The sequence below is a fragment of the Oncorhynchus kisutch genome, linkage group LG19 (assembly GCF_002021735.2).
Source record: "Oncorhynchus kisutch isolate 150728-3 linkage group LG19, Okis_V2, whole genome shotgun sequence".
Taxonomy (NCBI): domain Eukaryota; kingdom Metazoa; phylum Chordata; class Actinopteri; order Salmoniformes; family Salmonidae; genus Oncorhynchus; species Oncorhynchus kisutch.
Genome location: NC_034192.2, coordinates 30,826,000 through 30,843,057, shown reverse-complemented (window position 1 = coordinate 30,843,057; position 17,058 = coordinate 30,826,000). Strand labels below are relative to the sequence as shown.

The 17,058-nt window shown below is 42.5% G+C and overlaps 1 protein-coding gene across 2 annotated transcripts in view; it reads left to right on the top strand.

The window, feature by feature from the left end:
• Positions 1-6,044: 6,044 nt before the first annotated feature.
• The window catches only part of pdgfrb (platelet-derived growth factor receptor, beta polypeptide), a 60,576-nt gene continuing 49,562 nt past the window's right edge, over positions 6,045-17,058 (top strand). The window contains exon 1 of one of the 2 annotated variants that reach the window (XM_020452504.2): positions 6,045-6,480. The gene's annotated coding sequence lies outside the window, so the exon portion shown is untranslated. The remainder of the gene's footprint in view (positions 6,481-17,058) is intronic. The other variant, XM_020452505.2, reaches the window with a different exon arrangement.

Here is a 17,058-nt window from a genome sequence, read left to right as displayed (position 1 = left end):
AATGGTGTCTTTGCATTTATTAAAGATTGAAGTCAATATCTAGTCTAGACGTCCATTAGCGACAATCCACCATTAGCACCGGCCAAGTGAACACTAAAGGATGAGAAACTGTTATAATACTCTTAAAGCATCCAGCCAAATTCACCTGGTGTCCATCAGAATGTGTAGAAAAATGTACAGTGATCTGGCACCCAGACAGAATATAGCTCATACTGTACTATAAATTAGAGGTCGGCCGATTATGATTTTTCAACGCCGATACCGATACCGATTATTGGAAGACCCCAAAAAAAAGCCGATACCGATTAATTGGCCGATTTTTATTTATTTATTTGTAATAATGACAATTACAACAATATTGAATGAACACTTATTTTAACTTAATATACATGAATAAAAATCAATTTAGCCTCAAATAAATAATGAAACATGTTAAATTTGGTTTAAATAATGAAAAAACGAAGTACTGGAGAAGTAAAAGTGCAATATGTGCAATGTAAAAAAGCTAATGTTTGAGTTCCTTGCTCAGAACATGAGAACATATGAAAGTTGGTGGTTCCTTTTAAGATGAGTCTTCAATATTCCCGGGTAAGAGGTTTTAGGTTGTAGGTTGTTAATATAGTATTTATAGGACTCTCTCTATACCATTTGTACTGTATTTCATATACTTTTGACTATTGGATGTTCTTATAGGCACTATAGTATTGCCAGTGTAACAGTATAGCTTCCGTCCCTCTCCTCGCTCCTACCTGGGCTCGAACCAGGAACACATCGACATCAGCCACACTAGAAGCAGCGTTACCCATCGCTCCACTAAAGCCGCGGCCCTTGCAAGGGGAATAACTACTCCAAGCTTATTAGCGCACACTCAGCTAACTAGCTAGCCATTTCACATCGGTTACACCAGCCATTAGGCTAATAGGCTTGAAGTCATAAACAGCGCTGTGCTTGCGAAGAGCTACTGGCAAAATGCACGAAAGTGCTGTTTGAATGAATACTTATGAGCCTGCTTCTGCCTACCATCGTTCAGTCAGACTGCTCTATCAAATCAGACTTAATTATAACATAATAACACACAGAAATACGAGCCTTTGGTCACAAATATGGTCGAATCCGGAAACTATAATTTCGAAAACAAAACGTTTATTATTTCAGTGAAATACGGAACCGTTCGGTATTTTATTTAACGGGTGGCATCCATAAGTCTAAATATTCTTGTTACATTGCACAACCTTCAATGTTATGTCATAATTACGTAAAAGTCTGGCAAATTAGTTCGCAATGAGCCAGGTTGCCCAAACTGTTGCATATACCCTGACTCTGCGTGCAATGAACGCAAGAGAAATGACACAATTTCACCTGGTTAATATTGCGTGCTAACCTGGATTTCTTTTAGCTAAATATGCAGGTTTAAAAATGTATACTTCTGTGTATTGATTTTAAGAAAGGCATTGGTGTATATGGTTAGGTACAGTCGTCCAACGATTGAGCTTTTTTCGCAAATGTGCTTTTTTTAAAGCATCGATTATATGCAACGCAGGACACGCTAGATGAACTAGTAATATCATCAACCATAAGTAGTTATAACTAGTGATTATGATTGATTGATTGTTTTTTATAAGATAAGTTTAATGCTAGCTAGCAACTTACCTTGGCTTCTACTGCATTCGCGTAACAGGCAGGCTCCTCGTGGAGGGCAATGTAATCAGGTGGTTAGAGAGTTGGACTAGTTAACTGTAAGGCTGCAAGATTGGATCCCCCGAGCTGACAAGGTGAAAATCTGTCGTTCTGCCCCTGACCAAGGCAGTTAATCCACCGTTCCTAGGCCATCATTGAAAATAAGAATGTGTTCTTAACTGACTTGCCTAGTTAAATAAAGTGGAAAAAAAGTGGAAAAAAATCAGCGCCCCAAAATACCGATTTCTGATTGTTATGAAAACTTGAAATCGGCCCTAATTAATCGCCCATTCCGATTAATCGGTCGACCTCTACTGTAAATCCCACTTTCTCTACCACTTCTAATGTAAAGAATAGCCTGTTAAGTAGAGCTTTTGTGGAGAGGGTCTTTTCAGCACTGGTATCTTGTTGGACTGTGTAGGACCTACACATATCTTGTTCGTTGTTGCTGCAAACAAGACAGACAGACAAACAGACATACATACAAACAGATGGGAAGACAGACAGACAGACAGACAGACAGACAGACAGACAGACAGACAGACAGACAGACAGACAGACAGACAGAGACAGACAGACAGACAGACAGACAGACAGACAGACAGACAGACAGACAGACAGACAGACAGACAGACAGACAGACAGACAGACAGACAGACAGACAGACAGACAGACAGACAGACAGACAGACAGACGAAGCATGCACACTTCAGCTCAACAGGCAAGTCTGTCCATTGCACAACACAGGTTCCAGACATAAGCTTTGAGCAAAGCCAACTGTCTGAGCTTTATGTAAGTCTAAAACTCTATTATAGCTCCCTGAAAAAAGTCTCCAACATCTGCAGAAAAGTTTCAAACCACAAAACTCTTTAAATAGAACATACTGCATATAGACAGCTGAGTTAAAGGAACTTGACTCTGGCTCTGTGCCAGAAATAAGAATCAGACTTTTTCTAATTCAAAGGTAGATTGAATTGTCTCTGTGGTTAAGTGTAGTAGTCCACCATAAACAGTATAGCATTTCACTACTGTACGTCTTGTAGACACATAAAGTGTAACTGGGGAAGTAATCAAAGAGTTCTAGCCTCTTTGGGCCACTTGTGAGACACTTACACGTGTCAGGAGCACTGCCTCTGGGCGGTTATGAGTTGTTATGGGTCCGCAGGCAGACCCAATGCTTTGATGTTCACCAGCCTCCTCCTGGAGGGAAAGATACTGTGGACTTAAGTCACTGTCACACCCTGACCTTAGTTATCTTTGTTTTCTATATTATTTTGGTCAGGTCAGGGTGTGACTAGGGTGGGTATGTTAGTTTTTGTATTGTCTAGGGGGTTTGTATATATAGGGGTTTTGTAAGTCTAAGTATATGTAGGTCTATGGTGGCCTGGATTGGTTCCCAATCAGAGGCAGCTGTTAATCATTGTCTCTGATTGGGGACCGTATTTAGGTAGCCATTTCCATAGGGTATTTGTGGGTTCTTATTCTATGTTAGGTGCCTGTCTGCACTTCTCATATTTAGCCTCACGGTTCATTTTGTTCAGTGTTCTTTCTTAATTAAAGAAGAATGTATGCATATCACACTGCGCCTTGGTCTCCTCCATACAACGACCGTGACAGTCACAGCTTGAGGCAACCTGTGGCCTACAGCAGGGGCGTCATGATCCCAAAAAAATCGCTAGTGGGTGGACACCGGTAATGTGGAAGATTTTGCATTTTTCAAACACCTGAAACCTATCTAGAGCCATTACGCTTAATTCGATGTAAAAAAAATGTGTATTTTTCTGCATGTCTAAGCATACCTCTTGAGCTGTCTGTATCCTGAGTGGGTGTCCTTTTTAAAGAAACGAAATATGTTTCTCTGCATCTCTGGTATTATCTGCCCCCTATGGGCATGATGCCTCTGGCCTACTGGGCCTCGCTAAATGTATGTTATCTATTCTTACTGTGTTATGTAATACTTTATTATGCAATGCTAAATGTGGTTGCTTGAAGTTTATCCCACAGATCGTTTACAAACCTCAAACAAGCAAGTCATTGATAACGTCATAACAATTATCTTTACGTGTTTAATTGTGGCCAGTATTCATTCTTATACAGCATAATTCTCCCTTACTGTAACTACTGATGAGGATGGCCTAATTTCAGACTCTCCACACATAAACCAATATATAGTAGGCAGAACTGCATGGCACCTTATCCCAGCTCGAATTAGTCATTTATTTCCCTACTAAGCATTCTATATTGTCACACACTGATCTGTTTCACCTGTATTTGTGATTGTCTCCACCCTCCTCCAGGTGCCGCCCATCTTCCCCATTACCCCCTGTGTATTTATACCTGTGTTCTCTGTTTGTCTGTTGCCAGTTGGTCTTGTTTGTTCAAGTCAACCAGTGTTTTGTGTCTCAGCTCCTGCTTTTTCCAGTCTCTCTTTTCTCGCCCCTGCTGTTTTTGACCCTTGCCTGTCCTGACTTCAAGCCCACCTGCCTAACCACTCTGCCTGTCTGCCGAACTGTACCTTTGCCCCCCTCTGGTTTACCGACCTCTGCCTTACCCGGACCTGAGCCTGCCTGGCGACCGGTACCGTTGCCTCACCTCCGGTTTGCTGACCTCTGCCTGCTTTGACCTATCTCTTGCCTGCCCCTGTTGGAATATTAAACTATTGTATATTCGACGTGGTCTGCATCTGGGTCTTACCTTCATACCTGATTTATATATGGGGTTTGACATTTTCCCTTTAACTACAAAACAAAACATATCCACTCTTGACCACTCCCTAGACTACTTCAACTGTTGTGCCATTGTAAAAGCCATCCCCCCTTAAGTGAGGCTATGTCAATATGACTGTCGATAATTCACCAGGCCTCCCAACAACACATGCGTGTCCCAGCCAGTCAGTCCATTGGCATTCTTGGCCTAGCCAGTCATAAGGCTTAGACTGACATATTTCTACCATGATGGTCTGTCCCAAAAGAATACCCGGCCTGTTTTTAATTGGAGGATGTTTAGACTGTTTGTCTTAGCTCCCGTCATCCTCATAGATAAGAGTATGTGGGGAAACAGTGAGTACTGTATAGCAGCCATGGTGTTACTATTACTGGTATTTCAAATGAGAATATTTTCTACATCTGGTACAGTAGATGAAGAAGCAACAGCTGTAGCAGAGGGCTAATTTTACAGTGATAGAAGTTTAAGTAATTGATGTTGTGGTAGTGGCAGCAGTGCAGCGATCTATGCAATGTTTATACTGCACTATGGGCACACTTTGGGCTTGTAGAGAACATGATAATATATATTCTAAAGTATTACAGTCGATTACTATTGCATTAGTATAAAACTGTGAGGTGGGGCCCACTATGCTCTGACTGGCAGCTCCTGTTCTGAAGACTATGCTGTTTTCCCCTCTGAACTCCATGTGTTGTGTTGTAACTGCCCTCTTATCTAACTACTGGGCACTCTACATCCCTCGAACTGCTGCTGCTGGGCATTCACATTGACTCAAACAATTAAAGGAGAGTATGGTCCAATTTGCCCCCTCATCGCTAACTCTCTGTCCCCCCTGTTCCCTCTCAGGAGGCCCTCTCTAATAGAAAGAAAGGCCTGAGTCAGCTGCTGGCTGGCGTTATGAATTTTCAGGCCATCCACTCATATCCTGGGAGAGGAGAAATTAGGAATCCGGCCAAGATTGAAAACAGGCTTGGGCATGGACATTGAAAACACAGAGAGAGAGATATTCTTTCAAACTGAAAGCAGAGCTCATTTGCACAGTACAAACCTGCTGTTTTCTCTCACTCTTTCACACTTTGTGTAGATGAGGTGATTAATACTGAAAGTGAAGCTGGGTTATGTTACAAAGTGAAAGACTTGTTTTTAGTTTATTTTCTATAGCCTAGCACAGGCTTGCCAAAACATGTTTTCTCCTGGAATTGTCCCTTTCTCTCACTTTGTTGTGCTTGTTTTGAGTCTTAGATGCAGATGCAGTCCGGTCCTGTTGCTAGTAGTGACTGTCGGAACTGCTTCAGTTCAGTTACACCTCACACAAATCACATCGGTGGTGAACCTTAGAACAACAAACACAACCTGATCCATTTGTTTGACTCTCCGTCTTCCCCCTCTGTCTACCCCTCCTCTCGCTCTCGCTCTTGCTCTCGCTCTCTCAATTCAATTGTCATTGTCAAATTAAGGGATTAATTGGCATGGGAATCACATGTTAACAATGCAAAAGGAATTGAAGTAAATAATAAACAGGTGAAGTTGACAATACATCTCTCTCTCTCTCTCTCTCTCTCTCTCTCTCTCTCTCTCTCTCTCTCTCTCTCTCTCCATGTGTCAAAGCCTCAACAGTGGTGGATCAGGAGCGCTGGCAGTCTCTTCTGGGTGAGAGACAGTTTTTGTTTCTGTTCGCTATTCGGCAGAGCAGTGGGCTGGCTTTATCAGTGTGTGTGTGAGAAGAGAGCAGAGGAGAGCAGACCAGAAGAGAGGAGACCCCCTGTGCTGTGATTTGACTACATAAACAGAGAGCTCAGAGCCGTACCTCCTCCGGCGGACTCCCAGGACACTGAAGATTAACCCTAAACCCTACAGTTCTGCACTTCAGAGGGATCTAGTCCAACCCTTAAAAACACAATTAGCTGGAGACTGTTACTAGAGACTGTTACTCTGAAGGCAACCAACCACTGGATAGAGCACTTCTTTGACAGAAAGAGAGAGTGAGAGAGTGAGAGAGAGAACTAGACACACTCACAGAGACTGAGACTTGATCATGTTTTAGGAGCCAAGACACAGCCGAGAACTGGTACACTGAAGGTAAGAGGGTTTTGTTTCAGCTTGGCTCTTTCTTTTTCTTTCACGTTCACAGTTTTTCTGAATAATACATTTTTGGCAGCTTTAATAGAGCCTATTATTTACTACTGGACATGAAAGATGTATAATTTCAATTAGTTGGGACTGAAATCCCACTATGAATAATTAAATGACATGGCTGTCTATCACATGTAGCTGTCCACAACTGGATAATGCCATTTTCTTAACATATTTTTTGTTGTAATGATTAATTGGTAATTGATTAATTTAGTTAACTTTGTGTATTTAATGTCATGGAATGGCTTGCCAGACGTACACTATTGTGTGTTTTGTGTGTGTTGGTGGTTTGTGCTGTTTAAGATTGGGGAGGATGATTTTATTTTATGAGCACGGCCTTATTTCTACTACTTCATATTGGATGACAGGTCGAGATACAAATTGGATTAATCAAGGTGATAGAAAGTGACACATTCAATACCGTCTTGCACACTCTTGCCGGCATCCAGCTGATCTATGGCGTAATCATTAATCCGAACAGTTGCAAACAAGAGTTTCTAGACAAATACAGGTAGATTTATCCCCATTTTTTTGCTTCCATTTAAGAAAAGTTTTCCAACAGAATCTGTCAAAAAAGATACACCCCTGATCACCCGCACACACAGTTCCCATTCATAGCAGCCACATACAAAAAGCATCATCACTTTGCTCATTGTGTAAGTCCTTTTATCTACACACTTTCCTCCTCTCACATTTTCCCTTTGCTTGTGGACTTCAATGCACACAAAAAACCATAACTGCGAACCAGTAGACACAGCCTAAATCATTGTCGCCATATTGGCTAACGTCATAGTCAACATGGCTTCTAAACCAACTACAATCACACAGTACAGTGTACATACAGCAAGCAGTTTAGGAGTTACACAAGTGGGACGAGTTGGCAGTAAATGAATAAAACCAAAATCTTACCCTGACTTGGAAGAGTTCCAGTGTTGGATAGCCTTAGCCAGCTAGCTAACATAAATAGCATTCCTCTCTGTTTGAGCTGGGTGTTTGGTAGGCTAAATTAGCTAGCTGCATTATCTAGCTAAGAAAGTGAAAGTGAAAAAAAATGAAAATATAGCTATTTATCTCTATCGCAGCTACTTCTCCTTAATTTTTGAAGCAATGAATTTGTTCAAAACTGTTCAACTATTGTCTTTGTCTCTCTTTAAGTCAACTACTCACCACATTTTATGCACTGCACTGCAGTGCTAGCTAGCTGTAGTTTATGCTTTCATTGCTAGATTCATTCTCTGATTCTTTGATTGTGTGAACAACATGTTAGTTCATGCTGCAAGAGATCTGATAGGTTGTAGGATATTCTCCGGATGTCGTCATATTACTGTGTAAGTCTATGGAATGGCGTGAGAACCATGAGCCTCCTAGATTTTGCATTGAAGTCAATTTACCCAGAGGAGGACGGAAAATAACAGTCCTCTGGCTACACCATGGTGCTACCCCAGAGAGTGCTGTTGAGGCTAATGTAGACCTTCAAGTGAATACACTGATGATAGAAAATATTAAGAACACCTCCTCTTTCCATGACATAGACTGACCAGTTGAATCCAAGTGAAAGCTATGACCCCCTCATTGGTGTCACTTGTTAAATCCACTTCAATCGGTGTGGATGAAGAGGAGGAGATAGGTTAAGAAAGGATTTTTAAACCTTCAGATGATTGAGACATGAATTGTGTATGTGTGCCACTCAGAGGGTGAATGGGCAAGACAAAACATTTAAGTGCCTTTGAACAGGGTATGTTAGTAGGTGCCAGGTGCACTGGTTTGTGTCAAGAACTGCAACATGGATTTTTCATGCTCAACAATTTTCTGTGTGTATCGAGAATGGTCCACCACCCAAAGGACATCCAGCCAACTTGACGCAACTGTAGGAAGCATTGGGAGTCCACTTGGGCCAACATCCCAGTGGAACACTTTCTACACCTTGTAGAGTCCATGCACTGACAGGGATGTTCTGAGGGCAAAAGAGGTGGTGCAAATCTTACACACATGCACACGCGCATGTGCACACACACACACACACACTGACACTTTGTGCGTCGGTGCTAAAGGGGCTATTTGTACAGCTTTCTCAACTCACCCTTGGTGAACCACTGGTCCTCACCAGTGAACCATTGATGCCCTGCAGCCCTGGTGAATGACCTTTACAGAATCAATCTTCTACGCATAGCTACACAGGGGAGCCACTGACAGCCATGGAGCCATTATCATAGCATAGCATCATTCACGTCATAGGAGTCTTCAGTTGAGGATACAACTCTGTGTTTTGTTTTAACCACATACACAAATACAAATAGATGTAGGGTCTTAATTTGACTATTGTCACAGCAAACTAATCCCTCAGCAACCGGATTTAAATGTTACATCCATTACTTTGCTTGATGGGTGGTTAAAAAGTAGGCCACATGAAGAGTGCAATACTGTTAATATAATTGTGTGTTAGAGTGTTTTCAGTGAATGTATGTAAATCAAAAAGCTCATTTCCATTTCCTGTGGTGCAGGAAAATTCCCAGGAACAAAAGAGTGATCAAATTAAGATCCTACTGTACATCTAAGTATTATACATTTGGGCCCGGTTTCCCGGACTCCGATTAAGCCTAGTCCTAGACTGAAACAGGATGTGAATAAAGATTCTCCATTGAAAAGGCTTCTCAGTTCTAGACAAGGCTTAATCTGTGCCCGGGAAACTGGCACGTAGGATTTTTTGCTTTGTCATTGGTGAGCATGTGTCATTTGTAAACCAATGAGTTGTATCTGTGTCAGCTGAGCAGAAAAGAGAGAGAGAGGCAGGCATTTATACCAACATTCTCTACTCTCTGACATCCCCACAGACAGACTTAATCACTGTGGATGTTTCAGTTATTGAGCTGGCATACATATTACATACCGTATGGTTATAGCAGTCATTTAATCTCATAACAAAGACATGTGTGGCATGTTGATCTTTCATCCAACAGATGTTGTGGACCTGAGACTGATGTTCTATGACTATGGTCAGATGCTAGAAGCCTTTGGTATACCAATGCTCTGGCAATGGGTTGGTTTAGGTAGCCACAAAAACACAATGCTCCCGCACTGTAATGCAGATGGATCTGTTTGATACAACTGATGTCAGCAGGACATGTGGTTTACTGTTCACTCCTCATATCTGTCTCTTCTCCTCTGAAGCACAGTTTTTCTTTTATCATGTGTAACCATCTTGTCACGAGCTGTTTTGGATGTACATAAGACATGTATAGCCTGTTCTAATGATTAAAAATGATGTTCGTACCATTGTTTTATGTATCGCTTTATAATTGCCATTCTAAGACGTTCGGAAGTTTAATTTTAGGGAAGTTTGGAACATTGTGGGGATTTTCTTAGTGTGTCAGGGGGCTGGTATGTTGGATAGAAAGAGAGTTCTCCCTGCTGTTGTAGTGCTACAGCCTTCTCTCCTCTCCTCTCCTCTCCTCTCCTCTCCTCTCCTCTCCTCTCCTCTCCTCTCCTCTCCTCTCCTCTCCTCTCCTCTCCTCTCCTCTCCTCTCCTCTCCTCTCCTCTCCTCTCCTCTCCTCTCCTCTCCTCTCCTCTCCTCTCCTCTCCTCTCCTCTCCTCTCCTGTCCCCTCCCTTCCCCTCCCTTCCCCTCTCGTCTTCTCTCTCTGGCAGTAAAACTAATCCTTTAGTTGTCATCAGCCGTGTCCTGGCTCTCAGAGCTGCCTGCATGCCAGCCAAAGTGAGAAATGCGATTCACGTTATGACAATGCAGAAGACATGCAGTGTATCTGATTAAACAGGCGGCTCACAGGCACTAGCCCATACGGTCTGAAGTACCAGTGTGGTAACTTATAGCTACAGGCTTTGCAGCACATTGAATAAGGCCTATGATTTGATCTTTTCAATCCAAAGTCATAAGTGTTTGGAATCAAGCACAGGCACTAATGCTGTTTAGATTTGGTACTAATAAATCAGAATTCTCTCAAATAATTGTATTTAAGTGGCCTTCATGAATAGATCATTTAGTATACCTGCTTTAGAGATCATACAATGATTACAGAGTTGGCCAAGCGTTGTCCGGGTTAGGGGAGGGTTTGGCCGGGGTAGGCCGTCATTGTAAAATAAGAATTTGTTCTTAACTGAATTACCAAGTTAAAATAAAGTTGAAATAAAAAATATACACAAATAATAAAGGGTTTAAACCTGGCACTTAACTCTCCTTCTTGAAGTGTTGCCATTCTAACTTGTACTACAGCTATAGTAAATATAGAGATCAACACTGAAAAGCCACATCTTCGTGCTATTGTCAGAACACAACATTATATAAATAGTTTACCAGTCAGTGGTCAATAATCCATTGATTCATTTTGTATCATCCTTATAATTCTGGACCAAGAAATAGCCACTATAGTAAGGCCAGGCTGAAACAGCCTGCTACTCAAAGCCTCCCTCTTTCTCATCCTCCTCCACCTCTCCCCCTTCCTCCACCTTGATGCAAACCATTCCACTGACAGAGTCATTAGAACATAGAACACTTAATACATCCTGTCCAGGTCTGGCCTGCACCACTCCTCTCCCTCCCACCTCCCACTCAACAACACTACAAGAAGCAGCTGCATCATATATGAGAGAGGGTGTGACCGCTATTCAGCCAGCCACTCTCTTTGGAGGACAATAGAAATAGAAGGGTTCCGTAAAAGCTTCGTAACAGAGTAATAAGGCTTCATAAGAAAGTGAAGCGCATCCCAGGAGGTTATATGTATTGACAGCGAGAATTCGTCATAACAGTATCACAAAGAAAGTGAATGGTGAATAGAGTCAGTTTGACTATTCAGGCTGTAGTGGGCCCATTGAAAACAATGCTGTTTCCTCTGGCGCTGTCCTCGGTCCAACTAAAACATGTCAGGGATTTGTTCTGGTCATACAAACTGGGCAGGAGGGCAAAGAAAAACATGTTGCTCTCAGACGTGATAAGACCTTTCACACGAAGGAAAACAGAGAAAAAATAGTCCTTGGCTAGAGTGAATTTATCTGGCTTGCTACTCTGACTGTGTGAATTTGAAAGATAAACGCTAAGCTGATGATACTACAGTGAACAAAACTAGCTTATGTGTAATTACATTTTCCCTCCTTAAAATCATGACTGAAACTACCCATGAGTCTCAGGGATGGAAATAGAAAATCATCACTGTATGAGTATCTCTCATTAAAACACTTCTCAACATACATGAAAATAATAAACTGAAATTCCTCAAAGCAGGGTCAGTTGACCCCCATAGTCCTGACCCCACTGTAAAGCTGCTTTAATGCTCAAACTAACAAACTTTAAAAAATATATATTTTCCTTCCTTTTTTCTCTCCCTCTCGGCTGTGTTGTTGGAAGCCGCCATGGAAAACGAGAGGGATTTAAAGCCAGTCAGAGCTGTAATTGTATTCAGCTGTTTCTTTTTCTCTTTTTCTTTCCTTTTCTTGAGGAGTGTAGGCGTCCTCTATTTCTCACGGGGAAGGGGTGGGTCTGTGGTGGTGGGGGGGGGGGGGGGGGGGGTCTGCTATTCCCTCAAGTGTTTGAGTTGAGAGGTGGGGATGAGGGTTGGGGGACATGGGTGTTTTACTTGCCAGATGGGGAGGGTTTAGTGGAGTGGGTTGGGGGTGTAGGGGGAGAGGGTAGGGGACTGGGGCAAGTTGTCAGTGTCTAACCCTCTACATCCGGTATCTTCCCTAGGAGTGGGAAGAGTTCCCCAAGGGTTTTCGGTTGTCATTTTACTGGAACTCTGCCCTTCGTCTTTTTATAACATATTATCATTGCCTGCTGATAATACTGGATGTGATTTTTACTCTGCGTCATAGACACTGGTCTAGATTTTTTGGGGCCTTGATAGTAAAGGACAAACATTTGATTGCAGGACAATTGTTTTTATTTTGACAAACGCTTAATGAGACATTTGAATAAGAGCTACTTTGTTGTTTTTCCCCCTCTTTAAAGCTTTTTAAGCCTTTTCCCTCGTTTAGTTTTCCAAATGAGTTGCAAACGAGATCATTAAACTGATATCAAACGTCAGCCACATCCAACAACTACCACACTTTTTACCACTGGTTTTTACCAGGTCCAGACCCTCAGTTCCCCTCCTCCCCTTAGCCTTCTCAGTATCATTTACAGTTTCATTGAAATAGGATCTAGCCAGAACCCACAGCTTCCCAAATAAGAAGTCTGACACAGCTCTGTTGAGGTAGGGCCCTTCAGACATCAGTCACTGTTTACCCATGATAATCCAACACCACTGCGTTGCATTTCAAGAAGCGGAGAACATATAGCAATGGACATTTGCTGTTATATCAGTTTCACTGTAGTTTCCTCTCTCGTTCAATTAACATCTTGTTCTGTGACGATAGTATAGCGATTTAGGGGGAACAGCTGGAGTGGTGTGTGAATCAGCGTCCCTGGCATACACTTCCCCGTTACCACCTGTGCCATGAAGGTCCAGACCTCTTGGCAGAAGCTGCAGTATACTTACTGTACACACAAGGAAGTTAACAGTTAGTCTATAGAGGATGGCCTCTGTGTGATCCTTACTGAAGGGTCAGTAGTTTAATTGCAGGAAAGCTAAGATCTATTAGCCAAGGTAGCGTGGTGTTGTTCTACAAGGATGTAGACTTGGTTGGTTCTATAAACACAGTTCCAGGTCATTTTCCGAAGAGACTGTGACACAGTGTCAGACAAGTTTCAGTAGTGGGAAAACATTTCTGGTATTTCCGCGATGGTGAAGTATTTTAATTTAATCTTTGTTGTCTGGCACATAAAGCTGTTCATGCAGCGACCCTAATAATAAATGAAGAAATAGGTCAATTCAAGAATGTTAAACAACTGTCATGTAGATGCATCTACAGTAGAATACATCTGTGTTCCAGTGACATGTTGTTTACACTTTGGTTGTGGATGGAAAATGCCCAAAGGCTTGAAATGTTACTTATTTCCCCTCTCACAGACTGGAAGATACTCTACTGTATAGACCACACACCCAGTACTAAAGTAGAGAAGACTTATGGTTATGCACAGTACAGTATGCACAATATACTGAAGATACTATATATCTGGACTGAAATCTCGCGAAACATTCCCTAACAATGTATTACAATATTCTAGATTTTTTAAATAGCTAGTGCTATCTCGTGAATTTGCAAAGAAGAAATTGGCTAACTTAGCTAACGTTAACGTTGTTAGCTATTTTGGCTATAATGTCTTTATACGTTAGCTAGCTAACGTAGCTAACTAACTTACGCTCTACCACCATCTCTATGATGGACGACACCTTCTCCTCCAGCTGGTCCACATGAATGGTCTAATGAATGGCAGCATTCGCGCGAAACAATGCTTTTAATCATGGCATGGCTGTTCATGTGGCCAGAAGAGGACTGGCCACCCCACATAGCCTGGTTCCTCTCTAGGTTTCTTCCTAGGTATTGGCCTTTCTAGGGAGTTTTTCCTAGCCACCGTGCTTCTACACCTGCATTGCTTGCTGTTTGGGGTTTTAGGCTGGGTTTCTGTACAGCACTTTGAGATATCAGCTGATGTACGAAGGGCTATATAAATACATTTTATTTGATTTGATTTGTTCATCGATTACAGCTCAGCATTTAAACCATAGTACCCTCCAAACTCGTCATTAAGCTCGAGACCCTGGGTCTCAACCCCGCCCTGTGCAACTGGGTCCTGGGCCGCCCCCAGGTGGTGAGGGTAGGAAACATCTCCACCCCGCTGATCCTCAACACTGGGGCCCCACAAGGGTGCGTTCTCAGTCCTCCCCTATACTCCCTGTTCATCCATGACAGCCATGACTACGTGGCCATGCACAACTCCAACTCAATCATCACGTTTGCAAACGATGACTACGAAAATAACCTCACACTCAACGTCAACGAAACAAAGGAGATGATCATGGACTTCAGGAAACAGCAGAGGGAGCACCCCCCCCCCCCCCTATCCACATCGACGGGACAGTAGTGGAGAAGGTGGGAGGTTTTAAGTTCCTCGGCGTACACATCACGGACAAACTGAAATGGTCCACCCACACAGACTGCTTGGGGAAGAAGGCGCAACAGTGTCTCAGGAGGCTGAAGAAATTTGGCTTATCACCAAAAATACTCACAAACTTTTACAGATGCATAATCGAGAGCATCCTGTCGGGCTGTATCACCGCCTGGTACGGCAACTGCTCCGCCCACAACCGTAAGGCTCTCCAGAGGGTAGTGAGGTCTGCACAATGCATCACCGGAGGCAAACTACCTGCCCTCCAGGACACCTACACCACCCGATATCACAGGAAGGCCAAAAAGATCATCAAGGACAACAACCCCCCGAGCCACTGCCTGTTCACCCTGTTATCATCCAGAAGGCGAGGTCCGTACAGGTGCATCAAAGCTGGGACCGAGAGACTGAAAAGCAGCTTCTATCTCAAGGCCATCAGACTGTTAAACAGCCATCACTAACATTGAGTGGCTGCTGCCGACATACTGACTCAAGTCTCTAGCCACTTTAATAATAAAAAATTGGATGTAATAAATGTATCACTAGTCACTTTATACAATGCCACTTTATATAATGTTTACATACCCTACATTACTCATCTCACATGTATATACTGTACTCTACACCATCTACTGCATCTGACCTATGCCGTTCGGCCATCGCTCATCCATATATTTATATGTACATATTCTTATTCATTCCTTTACACTTCCTTTAAGGTAGTTGTTGTGAAATTGTTAGATTACTTGTCAGATATTACTGCACGGTAGGAACTAGAAGCACAAGCATTTTGCTACACTCGCATTAACATCTGCTAACCATGTGTATGTGACCAATAAGATTTGATTTGAGCTCCCTTCTTCTTAGCAGCCAACTTGATGTCGGACCACTTCTTCTTTACGGCGTCACTGTCCCTTGCTGTACGCCCGATGGCAGAGACAGACTCGGCCACGCTCGCCCATCCTCTCTTTTTGGTCTTGGCAGTGACCCCGCAGTTATCAAGTCTCCCCAACAGCAACCTTTTCCTGGTTACTATTTCCTCCACCATCACTTCAATCTATTTTCTTGGTTATCCATTTCTGATTTTGATATAGCTAGTCTGATGGCTATAATGTGTGAAAAATAACGAAATAACCAAATCCAATCATCCCTGTCACATAGGCTAATTTATTGGTTTCCAGCACGTCACTAATGTCAATGCCACATTAAGACGATACTTTCGAAGTTCTTAAGAAAGATTTTTACGAAGTTCCTAAGAAAGTTCGTAAATGCAATTCTGTCTTATGAACTTCCTATTTTTTTCCTTAAACTTCTTACGTTTTTTCATAAGTAATGTTTTGTGAATCCGGCCCCAGGAGTCTTGTCTCGGGAGAGTTTCGTCACTCTGTGAGGAACGATAGAAAAATAGGTTTATTTTAAAAAGGACAATGGATCATTTTTTCCCCACATTCTCATTGTCAGAGACTGACTCTGTTGTCTAAAGAGAACTCCACAAAAAGCTGGAGGATGACAATGATGTGTAAACGTATCTATAGCTACCATATTAGTTCTGTGATTTAGAAGATGTCCAATTCATGTATAGTATGACCACTACACTAGTGCTTTCAGAGCATGGTTCCGTAATGGAAGAGTAGTCCACAAAATTGGAGAGGTTTGTTTTGTTGAGTAAGCTTTGTGTCTGTTCTCATATTCCCTTTGTTGTACTGCTCACTTTGTTGTGGTGTTGTGTCATAAACTGTGTTCTGTCCATCAGCGTGTCCTTTCTCTGTTTTGTTTGTATCATCTGAGGTTGTGTTCTATCCATTGTTGTGGTATCTCTCATTCTTCTATTCCACATTGTGTTTGATCTTGCTCATTCTGTCCCTAATTTTGTCATGCTTTGTCTTGTGTTTTCCTGTGTACAGTTGTCTGGTCTATGTTAATTTGTCTGTTTGATCCTGTGTTTTGTCTGTGTTGCACTGTGTTGTGCTCTTCTGTCTCTGATTGTGATGTGCCATTTTTTGCGTCATTGTGTTGTGTGTCTAGATGTGTTGTGTTGCACTGTACTCTGTATCTGGTTACGTTGTGCTGTGCCTTACTATGTGTCTGGCCAGTGGTCTTGGTGGTCTGCAGCATCATGGTTGAATCACTCCTTCACACCCACACATGGGAGCATGTTTCCCCATACAGGAAGTGAAGACTTTCCAGCTGCGCTCAAATAAGCTTTTTGGACCCAAGTGTCTGTCTTTTGTTATTAAATGTATTTTTTATTCTTTCAAACACTGTCTCCCCGCTTCCCCTTGGGACACACTCAGTAAGGCAAATGCTTGGTTGCAAATGTGATTGAGAAAGTGGTTCCCACCTCATGTGCTGACTGCAACATCATTGCCAGATGTCTAACTCAAACACGGACCAGTATGGATAATACCCAGAGATTGAGCATGAAGGCTGCTGAGGAAAGTCAGTTTACACACTAGCTGTATCCTGTGCCTGTGCGTGGGCCGGGCTGCCTGCACGTCAGGGGGTGAGGGGGGGGTGACACTGAGTGTG